Genomic DNA, 15019 nt, shown 5'->3' on the forward strand with positions numbered 1-15019 from the left:
GCCGTTCGTGGGGGCGTGTGTGGTCGAGTACACGAGGGGTCATCACAGAGACATCTCGACTTGCCGGCGAATCATACTGAATCAGAATCCTGATTATCAATTCACTCACCTGAACTGCTGCAATCGCACTCGGCGCTAAAGGAAAGCTAGCAGGCAATCCTCACGAGAGGTGATTCTCGTGCCATGTGAAATGCTGCGCCAACACGTCTGCATGAGCTTTCATTAACGACACAATTATCGAGCCGATCAGTTCAGCTTGGCCTATTCTATATTCACTGATCCTAGTCAAGAGTACCCAGATTTGGCAATTCTGCAGAGGTCCTATTAGCCTGCGAATCTATTCATCTCGTGCCCACCATTTTGTCAACTAATCGAATTCTATATAACGGTATACGTGGAAGGATGAAACTGGACTAATAGTTGAGACTTATTCTATAAGAGAAGATCACAAGTCCATTCCTTAACTTATTGGAAGCTCTAGGTATCATGTTGATACTACCGCTTACCTATCAAGCTGCATTTAACATCGGCACTCACTGGAAACTGTATCACTATATGCATAAAGTTAGGTACTAATCATTCTCTATGAATCTAAGGATTGCTACCTGAATATCCATTTCTCATCAATGTTAACTACTACGACGTTAACCGCAGCAATTGACACAACAAAAAATTGGCTGGATCTCTCTCTTTGTATCTTCTGGATCATCCTAAAACAAAGGATGAACAACATATTCCCTTTCTTATGTGGCAACGATAATGGTTCATGTCATACCAGTCTCATTCCCGATCTTCTTCCGTTCCGTATGATCACAGGATCCTACAGGAAAATGGTGTTGACGTTGTCATGTAGAAGTAATGCCCTTGGAAAACCCCTATTTTGATCTTGTTAACTGCAAAGTCCAAGGACACCTTGAAAGACTTTCAGCAACACCAAAGGTCCTCCAAGGAGCTACTAGTTCAGCACCTCCACCTAGAGCAGGCACGCAGGATCTTCATTCAGGGAGGATTACCTGTCGAATCACTCAACATGAAAGTGCGCTCATGAAAAGAAGCTGCCATCTTGCGAAAAGTGGATGGGGTGAAGAAATGATGGAGAAAATTGGATTAGGCATGATTTATACTTCCACGAGCCTACCTACACATTATACCAGATCGACTTCACGACATCCACCTCATTCCACCGTCTGTATGCATCTGAGGCGGGATCTGAGCTTGAGGCAGGAGATGATGAATATTATGAGACGAGGACACTGAGTGATTCTCCTCCGGCTTCGTCTTGTTTACTTTATTATCCTACTCAAGACATATTAGACTTGCTTGCTTATCTTCTTTGCAGTTATTATTAGGGCCTCGCTGCGTCGCGCAATGCGACCGGTCTCTCTTTGAGGGGACCGGTCTCTCGGGTAGGGACCGGTTCCCGAGAGCTAGTTTCTCAGGACTTAGCCGATTTTTCGGCTGTCTCAATTCATACGCGTTCGGGGACCGGTCTCTCCCACCAGGGACCGGTCCCCGAGAGCTCAAAACTGCAGAATGCAGATTTTGATTCTATAGCTCTCGAAAACCTCCCGTAACTCGCTTTTAATCATTTTAACACCTTCGGACTTTCCGAAGTGTACCGTCCTCGCACTTTGGTCAATTTGACTAAAGTTCGACATTTTTATTTTCCGAATTTTCGGTATATTACATAAATAAAGTGTTAAATTTTTTGGAAATGACAAATGGTAAACCATAATCGCATGTACCTTTCTCGAGAAATGAGAATCCTCATTTAAGACAAAAATATATATATAATTAATAAAATGAAAGAGTGTTATCGTCTCAAAATAGTGGAACATCTCCTCTAAATAGTACAATATCTGTGTAAATAATGTAATATATATCATTTGTACACATATTGCATGATTTTTATACTAAATTATAAATAATATAGTATATTAGGTGCAAATAGTATAGTATATTATAAATATATTATAAAAATCATACAATATATAAGTATAAACGGTGCATATATTGCACTATTTGTACAAATATTTATACCATTTGTGTAAAGGTTGCATTATTATGAAAAAATGTTACACCCTTTAGATAATATTGCATTCTTTCTTCTCAAAAATTAAATTGCATTATATATTAAATAAGACGTCAACTTTCTTGAAAAGGACAAATGTTAAGTTATAATTGCATGTACCATTCTCGGGAGACGAGAATCCTCATTTACGATAAAATAAAAAATTAAAGTATAATTATAAACTGAAAGAGCGCAATATCCTTTCAAATAGTACAATTTTTTATACAAATCGTGTAACATATGCACCATTTTTTACACATATAGTATGAATTTATAATATATTATAATATTTTATACTATTTGCCTATAATATACTATATTATTCGTAATTTTGTATAAAAATCATGCAATATGTTCACAAATGATGTATATGTTGCACTATTATACAAATATTGTACTATTTGGAAGAGAATGTTACACTATTTAAGAAGTATTACATTCTTTCGTTTTTTTATTATTTGATGTTTTTTATTTATACGTTAGATGAGAATTTTGTTTTTCAAGAAAAAGGTCGATGTAATAATGATTCGTCAGTTGTATTTTTCAAGACATTTAATGTATATACCTTTTTATGCATTTTGAAAGAGAGGTAGTTTGGTGATACTCTTAAAAAATGTAAGGACTTAGATTTTGGCAGTGCAGCTAAACTCTCTGTTGACGATGTTTTTGTATGTAATTTAATTACAAAAACACTCGTCAAGTTTCAGAAGAAATCGAGCTAGAACGGAGATTTTATGCGATTTCCAAGTTTCACTTAAAGTGAATAGTAACTTGGTGTTCCGGAGGGCTCAATGCGTAGAGTTGGCTTCAGGCTCGTATCGGACTCCATTCATAGCAGTCCAATAGCTCGTTTCGAATGATTCAGCTATTTTGGAACTAATGGCGCTGACGGATTTTGGGTTTGACTCACGGATTTCGAGAAAATCTGAAAATACATTTTCTATATGTATTTGTGCGTCATTTTGGCCTTCTGGAGAGAAAGCAGATTTCGTCGCGAATCCGTGATCGATCAAGGTCAACCAAAATCCTAGCTTTGTTGTCCCCGTCGTGCTGATCGTACTGGTGTGATCCGTTCGCAAATCTGACGGACGGATCTGTAGAGATCGCGCGTTGAGCGAGGAGAGGTCGGCGATGGCAAAACGGTAATTTCGCAAAAGTTGCGACATTTTATGTACCGTTTCGCGGGAAATCGCACGTAGAGGTGCGTTTGCGCATATTACTCTCGCTGTAAGGGATTCAATATAAAATGTTGAGTTTTTGAGGGGCTTTCATGCAAATCGGAACTTATATATTTTGGGTTCTAGGGTTTTCCTCGAGCTTAACCTAACCCTAGCCACCCAGCTGACCCTAGCCGCCCCCTTTGCTTTCCCTGCCCTAGTCGCTCACCTTCCGGCCGCCGCGGACCGAGTCCGGCCGGCCAGCCGCCGCCGCCGCACCACATTCCTTTCTCTCCATCTCTTTCTCTCTTCTCTTCTCGGGTTTGAACCCAGGTCGAGGCTGCTTTGCCTCCTTGCACCTTGCGGGCGTCGCCCCTGTGCCCTGGCGATCCTCCCCGCCGACCGCCGGCCTCCACCCGCCGCCGCTGCCGCCCCAACACCCTGCCGCCAGCCTGGGCCGAACCCAGGCCGAGGCAGCTGTAACTCCCTCTTCTCGCACTGCTGCCGCCCTAGGCCATTCCCGGGGGGCACCTCCCTGACTTCAGGCCGCCAGCCGCCGCCGTCCCGAGCCGCCCAGAGCGCCGCCGCCGCTATGTTGCGGGGTGTGGATGACGCCCCTAGGATTGAGGATATCCCCGTAGTGCGGGAGTTTGGAGATGTGTTTCCAGCGGAGCTTCCAGGCATGTCCCCTGATAGGGAGATTGAGTTTGTGGTAGATCTCGTCCCCGGGACTACCCCGAGCTCAAAGGCACCCTATAGGATGGCACCAGCAGAATTGAAGGAGCTGAAGGCACAGTTGCAGGATCTTCTGGATAAGGGTTTTGTGCGACCGAGTGTGTCACCTTGGGGAGCACCGGTTTTGTTTGTGAAGAAGAAGGATGGATCACTTCGCTTATGCGTGGACTATCGTGAACTCAATAAAGTCACGATTAAGAACAAGTATCCATTACCGAGGATTGATGATCTATTTGATCAACTCCAGGGATCTTGTGTATATTCCAAGATTGACTTGCAGTCGGGATATCACCAGTTGAGGATCAGACCTGAGGATGTATCGAAGACGGCTTTTAGAACACGGTATGGACATTATGAGTTTACCGTTATGCCGTTTGGGCTTACTAATACCCCCGCAGCTTTTATGGATCTGATGAACCGTGTTTTCAAACCTTATTTAGACAGGTTCGTTGTGGTGTTTATCGACGACATCTTAGTGTATTCCCGGAGTGACGCGGATCACGAGGAACACTTAAGACTTGTACTTCAGGTGCTTCGGAAAAAGAAGCTCTACGCCAAGTTGAAAAAGTGTGAATTTTGGCTTAGAGATGTGGCGTTTTTGGGCCATGTGATTTCAAGATCAGGCATAGCCGTGGACCCGAGGAAAATTGAAGCTATCAAGGATTGGCCAAGGCCGACGAGTGTCATGGAGATTCGGAGCTTCCTTGGTTTGGCCGGCTACTATCGACGGTTTGTTGAGGGATTTGCGAGGTTATCTACTCCCCTCACGAGGCTCACTGTAATATACTGAACTTTTGCAAATTGCGGAGTTCGAGTATGTGGAATGGTGTGTGGATCACTCCTACATGTTCTAAAAGGTTAGAACAAGTTTTCGGATAAGTTAGAGGATGATTGGAATGCTTAAAGCAAGAAAGTGCGTTGAACTGGCGAAAATCAGCATTTTCTGCTTGCTGTACCGGTACAGCCATCACCCTGTACCGGTACAAGCTGGCAGATTCGTGGCAGCTTGGGTATTTTGGTAATTTCACACTTGATCCCTATCTATTAGACCCCAGCTCGACCAGGGATGTTCAGATATGCATGTGTGAGCTCAGAGAAGTGCTCTTCCTTCTCTCTTTCTCTCTCTCTCTAGGGTTTTTCTCTCTCTACGAAGAAATCGTCGATTTTGCTCGTTTTCGTCGCCGCGCTTGTTCTTCGCTGTTTGCGAGCGTCGCAGAGCTTATGTGGACGCGTGAGAGAGTATTTTGGAAGGCTTTTCGCAGCCCTGAACCAGTAGCTCACTGGTGGGAAGTTTGAGAAGGTAATCGGCTCAACTTTTCCGTTATCGATGTTCTATTTGTCGTTTTGAGTATTGATTTTGGGTTCTTGCTTCAACGGTTTGAAACTGAGGTTTTCAGCATGTAAATATGAGTTAATTAGCTGTGAATGAACCTCTTTAGATCAGGGATCAGCTATTTTAAAGCTTGATTGTGTAACCTAGTTCATTATGAAGTGAATTTGGAATTAAACGCGAGTTTTTGCCGCAACTTGATATAGCTTGCGCTTTTTTCTTCGCAGCAGGTTTGCGAATCTTATTAAGCTATCTTAGTGACCTGGGAGGCTGGTTTAGAAGGTGCTCTAACCTAAGGTAAGCAAGAATTTCAGTTAGGAAGCTGAAATTGCAAGATTCCGACTAAAGTTGCTAATATATGACAAGTTTGATGCCGTTTTGATTTTGCTCGCAGCAAGAGTGCGACTGAGCCTTGGATCATCGTTCGTTGACTTGTGAGAGCTCTTGGAGACGTCTCTTGAGGTATTACACTAGTCCCAAAACAGGGATTTAAAGAGTTACTTTGTACTAAGTGGAATTTAGGTCGAAATCGGACATTTCGGCCGTAGATTTAATCCGATCTTGACGTTCGTTTTTCAGCAGCATTGGGGCTTCGTTAAGCCGTTGTGGGACTTCTTGTGGATAATCGGAGCCTAGTACTAGGTGGGTTTGACCTAACCAGAGCAAGTGGAGCTCCCCTATGTTCTATATGTACTATAGAATTGTTACAGTTGTATGCTTTTGTGATTGATACCGAATTTGAAACGAGTCACTATATTATAGTGTTGATATGTATACATATGATTGAATAGAACCTCTACGAAGTAGAGAGTACTCATGCATAAGTGTCTTTATGCCCATGTTTATGTTTATATTTAGTTAAGATAACTAATGGACGTACTAATGATGCTTTGGTAGAGTAGAGAACAATGATATTCTCGTGACTTTGTAGAGAACAATGACATTCTCTTGACTCTAACATAGGGAACTATGACATGCTCATGACTATATTGATAGTGCCATACTAGTGGAAAGATTATAATGCTATGTGATTTAGCTTTACCCTTACATGTTTACAATCTAGTGGATACTAGCTTTTGTTCCTATTTGTGTATTGATATTCCGATCAGAGGATCGAGGGTTCTGAACTTTGTACGTGAAAATATGAAAATTGAGACATGTGGATAATCGACTTTGCTTGCTTGCCATCGTGCTCATTCGCACACGCTTGTGAGGGTAGCTCCCTACAAGCCGGCACTCCGGAGTTGGCCTACGCGACAGTTGCTCGCCCGTGCGGGATTGGGTGCCGAAGTGGATTGCCGTGGGGAGTGTATACTACCACGGGGCCACTAGGCGCGGCGCAAGCTGGACTACCGTAGGTAGGTCCTTGTGAATGAAAGGAAAACTCTATTGAGGTGAATGTACTAAACGACAAAGGACAGTAATGAATGCTATTAATTTAAGTGTACAGTAGTCACTTTCATGCTCGTACTTATATTCATGTTTATATTCATGATTACAGAAATCGCCATATTTCTTGTATGCAAATGATTCATTACTGTAGAAAGCTATTACATGTTGATTACATGCTTATTACTTATTAGCATCATGCTTATTAATTATGCAATTATCGTTATTGCTTTCAATTAGTACATCATGAGCCTAGTGGTGTAATTCGCCGAGGCTGGCGGCTTACCCACTGGGAACTATTGTTTATAGTTCTCACGCCCTTTTGGTGGTTGTTTTTACAGAGCCTGTTACAGGAGAGGCTAGGGATCGTGGCAAGGGAGTCGCGCCTAGCTAGGGACTACTAGGAGCGTGCTAGTCGATCACCTTGCTACTCGGGCTACGGCCGAGGGTGATGTCCCTATGTATAGAAAGACCACCGTTGTACCTATTCTTTTTGTATACCCATGATGTATATTTACTTTCGGGGTTGAGATTATAGTGGTGTTACTTCTCCTTTTTGCTGAGTTCATGGATTGTATACTCTTTGTATATTGACTTGGATTGGTTACTCGTTGTATATCGACTTGTACTTTGCTCTGATATCAGGATAGGACTTTCTTGTTTTACTTCCTATCGACTTGTTGCTTGTAGACGCCTTATATACTGCAGGTGTATGGCGGGTCTGTGCACGTACCGGATATGCTTCCGCTGGTACCCGGGCGTGACACTCACGCATAAGGGCACCAAGTTTGTTTGGAATGATGCTTGTGAAAGGAGCTTCCAAGAGTTGAAGCAGCGATTGACGACCGCCCCGATCTTAACCTTGCCGACTGCTGGTGCAGGGTATGTGATTTATAGTGATGCTTCCTTTAATGGATTGGGCTGTGTCTTAATGCAGGATGGGAAAGTGATCGCGTATGCATCTCGCCAATTGAAGGATTATGAAAGGAATTACCCCACTCACGACTTGGAGTTGGCGGCCGTAGTCTTTGCATTGAAGCTATGGCGCCATTACCTCTATGGCGAGCGATGCGAAGTATATACGGATCACAAAAGCTTAAAGTATCTATTCACTTAGAAGGAGTTGAACTTGAGGCAGCGCAGATGGTTGAGCATGACGCTATTTGGGTGATTGTGGATAGATTGACGAAATCGGCACATTTCATACCTATCCACACTACTTGGACTGGTGAGAGACTCGCATAGGTTTATTTGGATGAGATTGTGCGATTACACGGGGTACCTACTTCCATAGTATCAGATCGAGACCCCCGTTTTGTATCCCACTTTTGGAGGAGCTTACAGGACTCTCTGGGTACGCGTTTGGACTTCAGTACAGCTTTCCACCCCAAGAGTGACGGGCAGTCGGAGCGTACTATACAGACTCTCGAGGACATGCTTCGAGCCTGCGTGATCGACTTCCAGGGAGGATGGTCGCAGCATCTACCGATGGAAGAGTTTGCTTATAACAACAGTTATCAAGCAAGCATCAAAATGGCACTGTTCGAGGCACTCTATGGACGGAAGTGTAGGTCGCCGCTTCATTGGAGTGAAGTTGGCGAGAGATTGGCTTTAGGCCCAGATGTGCTCCAGGAAGCAGAGGACAAGGTTCGCATTGCTCGGGAGCGATTGTTGACAGCCCAGAGTAGGCAGAGGAATTATACTGATCGGCGTCAACGAGACTTGGAGTTTCAGATTGGGGACCATGTGTTCTTGAAAGTCTCGCCGACCAAGGGAATTAGAAGATTTGGGATCCGGGGTAAGTTGAGCCCCCGATTCATTGGACCGTTTGAGGTTTTGGAGCGTGTAGGCCCGGTGGCGTATCGACTCGCTCTACCGCCAAACCTATCGGGGGTACACAATGTATTCCATGTATCGGTCCTTCGGAAGTACATCCACGACCCGGCTCATGTATTGGATGCTACACCTATGGAGCTGCGGGAGGTTTGAGCTTTGAGGAGCAACCCTTGAGAATTTTGGCTCGCGAGGTGAAGAGATTGCGGAACCGGAAAATTCCCTACGTGAAGGTGCTTTGGAGCAACCACGACGAGCGCGAGGCCACTTGGGAGTTAGAGAGCGCACTGCGGGAGCGCTATCCCCATCTTTTTCAGATGGAGGCTTGAGGTACTTTGTTTGTTTTGAGTTTCGCGGACGAAACTCCTTTTTAGGAGGGGTGAATGTAACACACTGGACCTTTGCAAATTGCGAGGTTCGAGTGATTGGCTGTGTTCTGAGCTTTTCCAGATTTTCTGGTTGGTCGTTGACTGTGTTTCGACCTATGGCACGTGTCCCGAGATTTGTGGTACAAAGCCTTGCACCAAAACCCAAAAAAAGGGGATTTGGCTGACTCTCGGATTGAGTTCTGGCAGGCTTGTACCGGTACAAGGTTGTGCTTGTACCGGTACAAGGTTGATGGTTGTACCGGTACAACCATCGGAGCTTGTATCGGTACAGAGCCGCAGAGCCCAGCAACCCGAGCCTCGGGTTTGGATTTCGTGGACCTTGTACCGGTACAAGAGCCCGTGTACCGGTACAAGGGGGCTGATTTCGTGCAGTTTGAACTGCAGGGGGCTTTTTGCGATTGTAGACTTTTTATTAGTACCCCCACGCTCTAGGGGTCTTCTCCTGAGCTTGGGACCAGCAAGAGGAGAGGTAAGGGAGCCCTCTTTGATTTTCTTTTGATCTATTTGGATTTTGGTAGGATTTTAAGAGATTAAACCTCTCTTTTGCTTCTTTTGTTTGATTGGAGGCTTTTCCACCTTTGGGGCTTTGTTTTGGAGCTTTGTTGAGGGGAGATCCTTGGACTTGGAGAGTTTAGAGCTTGGATTGGAGCTTCTAAGAGGTAATCTACTTGCTCTCTCCCTCTAGATTTGATTTTTGTTGATGGATTCAAGATGAAACCCTAGATTAGAGAATTAAGGCTTATTTTGGGCATTTTGATTCTAGGGCTTTTGGGGCTAAATCTTTTGGATTAGAACCTTTCCCTAGATTGGATTGGAAGGGATTTAGCTCTTTTTTGGAGCTTGGGAGAGATTTTCCACTCATTAGGTGAGTTTTAGCCCTTGTGCTATAATTGTTAATGTTTGATCTTATAGATGATCGTAATGCCCGTGTATCTCTTCGCTCAATACTTTTAGGGTGATTTGAGACTCGTGGACAACTTCGTTCGGCGAGACGAGGCACTACACGACGGTTCGGTGGGTTTGACCTAGCCTATAATATGAGAAATCCTCACATATGGTTATATATGTTCCGTAAATTGGAAAAGCATGCATATTCATACTAAATGTATTTATTATGATTTTTAGAATGCTTAAAATGCATATGTTACATATGATGAAATTTTGCACCTCTATGTAGTAGAGAGTTGCTTCGGAGATCTATGGTTGTATTTAGCATTCTTTATGAGACTTGGTTTCATGCTTCTATAGTGTAAATGAGTTCGGATTCATGCATTTAAACTTAAGTTTACTTGTGACATGAAAGATGACAAAATTGCCATTTAGAGGTGTTGAACTAGAAGGTATGTGAACTAGAGAGCTAATGTCATCAAGCGGCATTGAGCTCGGGACATGTGTGAACCTAGTGGATAGGACCATTGAGGAATGTGGAACATGCTTAAACATTAAATGTCTAAGTGTCATAAAGGGGCACTAGACCTAGAGAATGTTGGAACTTCATTTGTGACTTAGAACTAGATCTTCGAGATGCTAGTGACTATACCATGTTAGAGACATGAGGGTTGGATACTTGAGCCATCGACTACGCTTGTTTGCCATTTGTGCTCATTCGCACATGCTTGTGAGGGTCGCTCCCTACAAGCCGGCACTCCGGAGTTAGCCTACGCGACTTTTGTTCGCTCGTGCGGTATTGAGAAGCCTACGGGATCGAGTAGGACAGACACATTCCAAGAATAGGGATGTCGGGCTACCACAGGCACTTAGGCGGCACAAGCTGGACTATCTTGGGTAGGTCCCTTATTGGAAATGGAAACCGACACGATATTGAGTGTGTGATAATCACTACTAGACAGATAGTAGTAGCTGGATTACTTGGACTTACTTCTAGCATAGATGTGGACATTTGGGTATTCATACATACATGTAGTACGCTAGGAGATGTTGTTGATTTCATCCTTATATGCATTGTAGCCATGACAAAGTATCGCTTTCATATCTGTACAAAGTAAATCATGATATTACTTGTGAACATGTAGGTATATATATCATCCATGACAAGATAAAGTCGCATTATAAATGCCATGTTTAATTGCAAGTTGTAGCTTAGCATCTTAATTATGCTTTCTTATATACAATTTACTCGTTACTATTATTGTTGGGCTTACCCCCTTCTTTTCTTTTGGGGCCTAGTGGAGCAATGAGTTGAGGTCAGTAATTGCCCACTGGGAACTATAAATTATAGTTCTCATGCCTTCTTTTTCTCGATGTTTTTCAGAGCTTTCCACACAGGGTGAGGCCAGGGATCGCGGGAAGGGAGTTGCTTCGAGCTAGCTTCCTTCGAGGACGAGTTGCTAGGTGGTCTACCTCTCGATATTTACTTTTTTGGCGAGAGGTTGAGAGTTTTGCCAGTGTATAGAGACCACCATTTTTGTACTAGAGACAGATATTATACTACTTATGGTTTTTTTTATTGACTAGCTTTATTTCTTTACTTTGGTGTAGATGATAGAACTTTACTTGCTCTGATATCATTAGTTGCTAGTTATTTCACTTCTTTTATTTGTTCTATCTCCTGCTTTACTTCCGTTTTTATTGTAGACGCCTTATATGTGTAGACATATGGCAGGTCTGGGCACGCTACCGGGAGGGCCTTCGCCGGTCCCGGGGCGTGACAGCACCACTGTACCGACGTCGGATCGAAGTACCCACTTGTAAGGATGTCGCGTCTGTCTCCTGACTGCAAAAGAATGTCGACAGGACCTATAAAGGGTCCACTGGGTTAGTATCTAACCCACAACTAATAACCACAGTATCCACAACCCCACAAACAATTTCACGAAGATCGGTTTCCAATTACCGATTACCGTAACTCGCCGGAAGTCCCAAAAACCACACCGGGACGCCGTCGGGACCCATTAAGTGTCCCGAAACTCACCGACTCGTGCCATGAGTCACCTGCTGCACCAGAACACTCCGATTTGGATGTTTTGGCAGCAAACACAAGATAAGAACACTACACAATTATCACCAGATAATTGTACAAATCCGGGTTCCCGGAAGTGTCTATTTCGACACCGGAACCCACCGTCGCTCACCCATCATCACCGAACCTACAAAATGATGATGGTGACTAGCCAACAAGGCTCAGCGACCACACACAAGACAACCAAACCACGTCAGAAGAAATCCGAACCGAAACCGCGTTTTTTCGGTGAATTTCGCCGAAAAACGCACCGAAATCGACTCTTCGATTTTCGTAAAAGCTAACAGATCATGGACAATCAGTCCAGAGGTCAAACACACTCACACACACTGTCCACAGTGGCCCTAGGGTGCACAATTGCACAAAAGTCCCTCTAATTGCCTAAAATCCTATCATTTTATGAAATTTGAGCGATCAAGTGGCTCGTTCACGCAAACCGAGGACTTCCAAAGTCCGCAGAGACACGTACTGACAGGTCTCGACGTACCGGAGGCCGTGCTCATGATCCGGAGCACAACGGCTCACTATGGGAAGCACGGGAGCAACCCGAAGGTTCAGCGAACTGCGTGTAGCCACGGAAAACGCACCGAACAGGAGTAACCGGACACTGTTGATCCAAAATAAGGTGAGCACCGTGATCAGAACTGACCAACAATCACTGTGCTCACCGCCGGAGGCATCGGAACAGCCTTGGATCGCCGGAAAAGCACGCACAAGCACAGAACAACAGCCAAAAAGGTTCCACAGGGTCGACACCGCAAAAACAGCGGAACGGGGCCTTCCCGACAGAAACCAAGGTGAGCACGATGATCAGAAACTTGCCAGGATCATCGTGCTCCCTTCTGTAGAGATCGGGGAGGCTCGGGAAGCTTGGAACAGAAAACATCCCACAAACAGCCCTATTTTGGGCTTGGTCGGAGCAAGCTTGCTCCCGCCGGCTTCCGGCGGCACGGCGGCGCGCGCGGTGGCCAGGATTGGGTGCGGGGGAGGGAAGGAGCATGGCGCTCACCTCAGGTGACGATGGAAAGCGGTGGCGGCGACGGCGGAGCAAGGCAAGCAAGCACAGGCTTAGCTCGGGTTCCGCGGGCAATGGCGGGCACGGCGGCGGAGGGTTGCCTGAGGCCGGAGGGACGCCTCGGGTGTGGTCCCACACGGCGGCGACGCAGGGAGGGCGTCGCGAGTTCGCCGCGGCCCGAACGGGTCTGGAGCGGCTACGTCTGGCCGCGGTGGCGATGGCGGCCCGCAGAGGCGGCGGCGGCCGGCGTGGAGGGATGCCGGGGCTCCGTGGACGTCGGCGGGAGAGGTTACAGGCAGCGGTGGCGCGGGAGGGAGGTCGCGAACAGATCTCGGCCTGGGCTCGGCCCAGGCTGGCAGCTTGTGGCCTGGGCGGCAGCAGCGGCAGCTGCGGCGTACGGCGACGGCGACGGTCGGCAGGGGAGGTTGCCGAGGCACAGGGCGATGCCGGTGAAGGCCATGTAGCCTCGGCCTGGGCTCCAACCCGAGAGAAAGAGAGATAGAGGGAGAGGGATGGAGGAGAGAGCTACAGGGAGAAGGAACCTCCATCTCCGGCGACCGGCAATGAGCGCCGGCGGCTGGGGCGCGCGCCGTGCACTCAGGGAAGGGAGGAGAGGCGACTAGGTCGGCTAGGGTGATGCGGCTAGGGCGAGGGTTAGGGTTCCAAGGTGAAAAGCTTAAATACAAAGCTCCAATTTGCAGAGAAGCCCCTCAAAACTCAACATTTCGTTCCGAGTCCCTCACAGCACGAGTAAAATGCACGGATACCCCTCCACGTGCAATCTCACGCGAAACGGTACATAAAATATCGCGACTTTTGTGAAAATACTGTTTTGCCATTACCGACCTCTCCTCGATCAACGTGCAATCTTCGCAGATCCGTCCGTCAGATTTGCGAACGGATTGCACCAGTGCAATCAGCACGACGGAGACAACAAAGCTGCGATTTCGTTTCACCTCGATCGACCACGGATTCACGACACAATCTAATCTTTCTTTCCAACAGAAGAAATAACACATAAATACATATAAAACATGTATTTTTGGATTTTCTCGAAATTCGCGCGTCAAACTCAAAATCCGACAGCGCCATTAGTTCCAAAACAGCTGAACCGATCGAAACGAGCTACTGGACCGCTATGAACGGAGTCCGATACGAGCCTGAAGCCAACTTCACAACGTGGCTTCACCGGAAAACCAAGTTACTATTCACTTAAGTGAAAAAAAAAAGATCGCGTAACTTCTCCGTTCTAACTCGTTTTCTCCTGTAACTTGACGAGTGCGTATGTAATTAAATTACACACATAAACATCGTCAATAGAGAGTTTAGTTGCACTGTCAAAATCTCAGTCCTTACATTTCAGTCCTTACAGCAACCCTTCGTTTGCGCCCACAAGCCTCCTATCTCCCTAAAGGTTAAACTAGGAGTGTTACACGAACGTTACGAATAACAAATAGGTTAAACATTAACTAAATCAAGAAAAGGCCAAAATCTCACCTTATATGGTGAAAATCTCTCACAAGCTCTGTCACGCCCCGCGACCAACCGCCTATTTGGACCGGGTCACGGCGCCGCCGACAGACCGCCGAACGGACAGAGTTTCCCCTGTACGTCCTAGGCGTCGCAATCAAAACAATCAACAAACGTTCCAACCAGGAGCGGATATCAATCCAGATTGCAAAGTATCAAATACATAAAACTAACTGCTATTACAAGCATTCATTTCATACAATATTTTTCTTTTACATTTACTTAACTTCCAAATGCAATCACATTATTACATTTAATACAAGTTGTCATTCCATTCTAACCCCTAGGCCCTGCTGACTCGGGGTACTGCTAGCTCTGGTCTCCGGGGTAGGGCGCTATCTACAAAGCTACGCCCTCGCCTCATGCCGCCGCGCCGCACACGTACAACCAGAAAACACCCCGAAACAACGTGGGGTGAGAACCAACTCCATGGTTCCCAGTGGGTTCGGCCACCCAAGGGAAAAGCTCGACCGATAGGTCCGAGGAGGCACTGCAACATGTTAGTTCAACAATATACAACAGATATATATATTCAATTGAAATACATACCATGTATGCGATACGGAAATCATGCAACTCTATGCCACAAC

General features: G+C 45.7%; 1 long non-coding RNA gene across 1 annotated transcript; it reads left to right on the forward strand.

Annotated features, from left to right (window-relative positions):
* The first annotated feature begins 5516 nt into the window (after positions 1 to 5516).
* LOC109705752 lies at positions 5517 to 7053 on the forward strand. The gene is made up of 4 exons (XR_002214866.1): positions 5517 to 5590; positions 5688 to 5755; positions 5873 to 5935; positions 7024 to 7053. It is a non-coding gene; the product is annotated as an uncharacterized LOC109705752 (long non-coding RNA).
* The last annotated feature ends 7966 nt before the right edge of the window (positions 7054 to 15019 follow it).

Source organism: Ananas comosus, unplaced genomic scaffold, assembly GCF_001540865.1.
Source record: "Ananas comosus cultivar F153 unplaced genomic scaffold, ASM154086v1, whole genome shotgun sequence".
Classification (NCBI taxonomy): domain Eukaryota; kingdom Viridiplantae; phylum Streptophyta; class Magnoliopsida; order Poales; family Bromeliaceae; genus Ananas; species Ananas comosus.